The sequence below is a fragment of the Notothenia coriiceps genome, unplaced genomic scaffold (assembly GCF_000735185.1).
Source record: "Notothenia coriiceps isolate Sejong01 unplaced genomic scaffold, NC01 NC01_scaffold00037244, whole genome shotgun sequence".
In the NCBI taxonomy this organism is placed as follows: Eukaryota; Metazoa; Chordata; class Actinopteri; order Perciformes; family Nototheniidae; genus Notothenia; species Notothenia coriiceps.
In genome coordinates, this window is record NW_011369945.1 from 8,987,261 (window position 1) to 8,994,238 (window position 6,978).

The 6,978-nt window shown below is 43.4% G+C and overlaps 1 protein-coding gene across 1 annotated transcript in view; it reads right to left on the reverse strand.

Annotated features, from left to right (window-relative positions):
- The window catches only part of LOC104965278 (mediator of DNA damage checkpoint protein 1-like), a 31,493-nt gene that overhangs the window by 19,605 nt on the left and 4,910 nt on the right, over positions 1-6,978 (reverse strand). The gene's annotated exons all lie outside the window — the stretch shown is intronic.

The window sequence follows — 6,978 nt, forward strand, 5'->3', positions numbered from 1 at the left end:
GTTCAACATGTAAGAAGTAGAAAGTACAGGTATTTGTGTTCAACATGTAAGAAGTAGAAAGTACAGGTATTTGTGTTCAAAATGTAAGAAGTCAAAGTAAAAGGTCGTCAGAAATATAAGTAGTGGAGTAAAGTACTGATACCAGAGAAATGTACTTAAGTACAGTAACAAAGTATTTGTACTCCACTACTCCCACCTCTGACTCTCAATAGTAGTTTGCATCTTAAACCTAAATTGATGATCTCCTGGTGCTTCATGGGCACAGCGTGAAAATGTTTTGTGGCGGCCGTCACGCTGTTTCCAGTTGATGGAAAAACATAATTGATTTGGAACAATTTCGTATTGGCTACGAATCCTGGTTTTGTGTGAAATCCTTTTGTCGAGGCCTATCATTATTCCTCACCACATGCATTTCCCTTCAGAGCCTTCCAGTGATCAATCCGCAATCATGTTATTATTACGGAGCTATTTCCAACAATGAGAGCGAGAGTGAGGCTCCGGTGACTTGTTGAATGAAACCCTAATGGATGGCTGTGGGAAGCTGCCACACAGACTGATTAATTAGACCTTCAGCATGAGCTCTAAAGCCTTTCCTCTCCATCTCATTAGAACAAAAGCCCCCACGTCTTGGCTACAATACCTATTATCCTTTCAGAGCAACGAGAACTGGTATTCTCTGCATGCACAATGCCCTGATGATAGCATGAGAGTGCACGGACAGGGATGACATTTTGTTGTATCTCTGGTTCACAGCGATCTGATGCTCCTGCAGAGAGAGAGGACTGACAGGCCGGTGTCTCACAGCAGGAAGCCAACAATGAAATTCACTCAAACACAGATATCACAGAACAACTCCTCTGTAATATTCTGAAAAACAAAAAGCATTCAAATGTTGAACCTAGTGTTTTGAATACACACTAGCCACGTCTGAGATCACATATCTTCGAGTTTATAAGAATCAGGCTTGTGTTTTTAATATAAAAAAGCATATTCAACCTTTTTGGCTTTTTATATTACAATTTATTAATGTTTGCTATTCAGTGCTGCTTGAGTTTTGAAGGAGGTAGATAGGTGTGTTTTATAATCCTCACCGTCAGCACTGGGAACACGGCTGATCAGGGCCAACATTTTCAGACATTCACCCAGAAATTAATAATTTCATGCATCTCTCTCATGCAACAAAACAAACTCTTAATATGTCACATGCCGACCGTGCATTGTGTTGAAATGACTAAATGTTTGTGATATATTTTGTTGAGTTGTGTTATCCAGAAGAAGCATCCTGCAGTGATGATCTTCGTCGTTGTGTTGCTTGATAGAGAGAGCCCTAGTTAGGAGAAAAAATGACATATTGTGCGTTTAAGTTCAAAAGTGCGCCACCTCCATCCCTTCTGTGTCAGCGCACATTTAATAGGACGCAGTCTGGCAGAGTGTGGCAGTCAAATCTGGAGCTGGCATGATGCTCGTCTGCACCAGAAACATCTGTTCACATTATTAATGAATCAATTACATGTCACACATGTGCCAGGCCTGCAGGGGGAGGGGAGGGGAGGGGAGGAGAGAGAGGAACGTTTCTGCTCCCTGAAGGAGAAAGGCCTTCAGACTCACACACATCCTGTCAGGACCGCATGTCACTGTAATGCACATAAACCAGAACATCATTTGGAAATCAAGTGGAAGCTGTTGGGAAAATAATGGGAATAGTGTGGAGGGGAAGAGTGACATTTTAAGAGCATGCATTACTTTTTAATTGTTTAGCTTAGTTTGCTGTTCAGAATCAGAAACAGAATCAGAAATGATTTAGCTGTCCCACAAAGCAAAGCACGCTCACATTGAGAATGCTAACATGCTGATATCAGTGCTTTTCATGTTCAAAATCTTTCAGTAAATAGTCAAGTGTTAGCATACTATATATAAGGTATAAAGATCAGATATATGATATGATAACATCTCAAGACGTGTCAATAAAGTTTGCAAAACAGATAAGACCTGTAAGAAGAGGCTACGGCTACGTTAGCATTCAGCTCAAAGCACAGCATGTTACCATCAAATCAAATCAAATCAAGTTTTATTTATATAGCACATTTATAAACGATTTTTGGTCGAGCCAAAGTGCTGTACATATAATAAAAATAGCCTACAGTAGAGACACTTTACAGCAAATACAACAGCACAGATTGTTCAGAATATCAGTATGAGAAAAAACGACACCCTCTGACCTTAGACCCTCACATCGTACAAGGAAACACTTCCGGAGAAAACCCCACAGTTTAAAGGGGAACATGGGAGAAACCTCAGGTAGAGCAACAGAAGAAGGATCCCTCTCCCAGGACGGACAGACGTGCAATAGATGCCGTGTGTAAATCAAAGAGATAATACATTTTAAGCCATCAGGGAAGCAGCATGACGAGACCCAAGGCAGGACCGCAGAGACAGGTTCAGCCACGACCCGAAGTCCACGACTTAATCCAGAACTCAGGATAGAGGATCCAGGACACAGGACTATAGCAAGAGGATCAGCCTCGACTCCGGATCCCGGCGTCGATATAGATACAAAACAAGAAAAAAGATTTGGCTGGGTTAATCGGAACAAGAGAATACACAGACACAGACAGAGTGTTAGGAAATGCATGTGTCTGTAATAAGAAGATGAATCCACGAGGATGTCAGCTACAATCCTGTGGGAGCCATCAGGGAAGCAGCATGACGAGACTCAAGGCAGGACCACAGAGACAGGTTCAGCCACGACCCGAAGTCCACGACTTAATCCAGAACTCAGGATAGAGGATCCAAGACACAGGACTACAGCAAGAGGATCAGCCTCGACTCCGGATCCCGGCGTCGATATAGATACAAAACAAGAACAAAGATTTGGCTGGGTTAATCGGAACAAGAGAATACACAGACACAGACAGAGAGGGAAAAGGTCATTGGATAAAAGTTATTCTTTATAACCCTCTAGAAAGATCTCATGAACTTCCCCACTCAATCTATCAAGACCCGAGCAGTTCTATTAGATATAGGATAAGAAACAGAGATAGAGCACAACAACCTATCTTTTAGTCAGATGTACTTCCCCGCTTATCTAAGCGACTCTGTTCCCCGTTATCCTCTACATTCCGGAGGGTAATATTTTTGGTCGCGTGTATGGATTTGTCTGTTAGTCTGCAGGATTACACAAAAAGTACCAGACCAATTTTCATGAAACTCAGTGGAAGGGTGTAGCATGGGTTAAGGAAGAACCCATTTTTGCAGCGGATCCCCTTAATAAAAAAAAACAGCTCCCCGTGTAGGGGCACTAGAGACACAGGGTTTAGCCTGGGGTGTGTGGGGGGAGTGCACCGAACCGTTGGCTGCGACACGAGGGGGTCGCCACAGAGCTGACTAAACATGGCCGGTGGGAGGCGGGTTGAAACGGCCATATCTTAACGTGGAAAGGTTACAGAGACACGGGCATAAAGCTCTCGACCTAACAAATGCAGCAATGCAAAACATGTCCTGCTCGCATGCACGCGCACAGAGCCACAAAATGCATTCATGGGCGGAGGTCTGTGCTCTCTGCAGCATTGCTAGTTTAAATGATTGTGGTGACCATGAAAAAAGATTCATCAGTAAAATAAAATGGTTTATTAAACAACAAAACTATAATAGACACGACACCAAAACACAGACTAGGAAGGGCAGTAAATAGACACATGAGGGAGCGAGCGACAGGACAGGAAATAAGGTCCCTTTTTTATGTGCAAGCAGGACCGCCCCCCCGGCAGTTCCACCAATTAGTTCCCCCGTCCTTGCCAGTTCGCTACATTATTATGCAGATGTCTTAGTGTCAAAGGTGTTAACATATTTTGGACCCTTAAAATCTGATCAGTGCATAGCTTCATCATTTTCTGTTTGTGTTCCACAGAGCAGTGAGGCCAAGAAGGAGATTGCAGAGACAGTGATGGGAATCTATGTCATCCGAAAAGAGGGAGTGGATACAGACCCGGCGTCATGGGCGGGCCCTATGGGGCCGGGCCCGCCCATCCAGGATTTGGGCCCACTGTTTTAATCAGGGCTGAATACAACATTTTAATTGTTTTATTATTATGTTCAGTGGCGGCGCCAGGGTATACTTGGGTCGGCTACAGCCATACCAACAAAAATGGCTTAGCCCCACCATGAAAAATGATTTTAAAGTAAGCAAACTAAAGTCCGCCAACTCGGCGGAGTAAATTGCACAGACAGCAGCTAGTAAGATTGATTTCAGCAGTCACTTGTCTGGAAATACCGAAGACTAGAAACGGTTTGAAAACTTTTGTCACGTAGTGATCGTCTTCTCAATAGAACATCTTTGATAATGTCTTCTGGCCAATCAGAATCAAGATAACGACGTGGTGTTGTTACAGGAAGTCCCGACGGAGAATACTTTTGCTGTAGTAAATCTCTATACATCGATACAACACTAATGAAATAAGACCCCACGGTTTGATGATTGATAGGTGTGTGGGCTGTCTTTCATTTTGACACACAGAACAATGGGGGCTATTGACCCTTATCCACAATGTAAAGTAATTCACACAGCCCACTTCTCTCTGTGAGGAGCAGCAGGTTCAGCTTTCAGAACAAAGTAACAAAAAACTAAAATGGCATTCATTTTTTTAAATATGTCGTGTAGTAATAGATTTATTTATTTTTCTTCTCAAGAGAGTACCAAAGGCAGAATGTGTATTTTATGTTAGTATTTCAAAAAATCTCCTGGGGGAGAATCTCCCCAGACCCCCCTGCAGGGGTTGGGTTTTCAGCATGTCAACTCTTTCACCTGTGGAGAAATGGCAGGATTGGCTCCAGGTCGCCCTTTTTATTTACTACAAGACAAATGTGCCTTTTTATTTCATACAGTTCAATTTGGATTGAGACAGGGAAATAATCTAAACCTCACGCGTGGCGTTTCACTGTCAAGGGGAGCGTGTATGTAATTATATTGCAAATACTGACTTGAGCCCCACCACTGTATGGGTAACCGTTAGCCCTACCATAGATTACCCAACAAAAATACTCTGGCGCCGCAACTGTTTGCTTTGCTCCCCAAAAATCCAACGGTATCTCAGACAACTGCAGACCAAATCATCCGATGTTAGGTAATAGACCACAAACACCGCTCGTCACCCATTACGACACGGTTGAACCAGGTTCGTTTGACGTCCGTTGAACCGCGTGTGTCCCACGTCTCCACCTCACCAACTCGCTACCTCTCTTTCCCTCTCTCTCTCTCTAACTCCGTTCTTCCGGTCTCTCGTACACGCCGCAGGACGAACGCGTGTCTCGTCCTCAAACGCACTCTCGTCGCCGAACTCTCAGTTAAAGAGATTTTTATTTAACTAACGGTCGGGAGGGAACAGGGACGCCTCGAACGATCGAGCAACCATTCATGACTACAAGATTACACTACGTAGACCGCGACTCAACGTTATAAGGAAAGTACTTCGTGAAGGACTATAGGGTGAACAACGTCTATTTATATTACTATTATGGTTTGATTGGATCGTTCTCATTTTGACTTCGCGACACCTGAGTAGTTTTTGGGTGTGCTGAGTTCGCGCGTACAGAAATTAAGTCTTAAAGTAAGTCTTAAAGTAAGTCTTAAAGTATCGTTAGAAAGTTGTATCAAATTTTGTTTTTATTTATAATCCTGTTTCGGATGTTTATTNATCTAAACCTCACGTGGCGTTTCACTGTCAAGGGGAGCGTGTATGTAATTACATTGCAAATACTGACTTGAGCCCCACCACTGTATGGGTTAGCCCCAGGGCCGCCCCTCCCTACAGGCCAATCACGCAGGCTGCATGGGCCCCGCCTTGCCGAGGGGGCCCCGCCCAGAGGGCCTCAGCTGTCCGCGTTCACAACTGAAGATGGGAGGTGATATTCTATTCATTTTCACGTTCACACAGTCGGTGATTTTGGCCGGCCGTCTTTCCTGCAACGGCGGTTTAAACTGTATTTCCTCCGCACACTGAGCTCTGATTGGTCAGCAGGCGTGGTGCTTTCACTGTGTTGATCTTTTATCCTGGTACCTATCCTGCTTCGGAGCACAGACTAGGTTCCAGGATAAGTCACCATGGAGATCTAGCCCGCTAAAAAGTGAACCAGCTCCCAGAGACACTTAGGAAGGTTAAGGACATTAGAGGGAAGATAGAAAATATATTATTAATAGAGGTGGAGAAGAAAGCTAGGTTTGTAAAGCAGGCATATTATGAAGGGGGGCCAAAGCAAATAAATTATTTGCCAGAAAGATAAGGGCACAACAAACATTAAACACTATACATAAGATTAGGAATCCTACCACATGAGTTACTTAGAGAGCCGGAGGAAATAGAGAGAGCATATTGAGGATTATCATAGACCACTATACGCACACAACCACTGCAGCAGAGGAAAAAAGAGAGTATGAATCGCCACTTTTATAGAGAGGGCAGATCACTAACCGATCGATAGAGAAAGAACAGATAGGTGTTTGAACTCAGATATTACAGAATAAAGAGATGTGGGCGATGCATTAGTAGAATGAAAAATAGTAAGTCACCAGGTAAAACCTAGGTCGTAACAATGCGACGGCTGCTCATACCGATAATTAATAAATTACTCTCACAACCGGAACTAGCCTTATAGCTCTGCGATCATTTAACATATACTCTCGAAGAACCAAAACCCCGTCATGAAGCGGCTATCATCTAACTCATCACTTCCCAAGGAAGCACGGATAAAGAATTATGTAGTAGCGCTTAGACCAATATACATACTTAGATGTGACTCAGCAAGAAGTATAGGTGTCATAATTTCGAAAAGATTTGGAGACAACTTCATTGCCGACATTATAGAGCAGGACCGAGACTGGTTTTATAGAAGGAGACAGACACAAGGTAAGTATACAGGAAAACAATTCATGATAGTGGAGGAGGCCAAAGAGGGAGACCCAGTGGCACATTTAGTTGAGTCTAA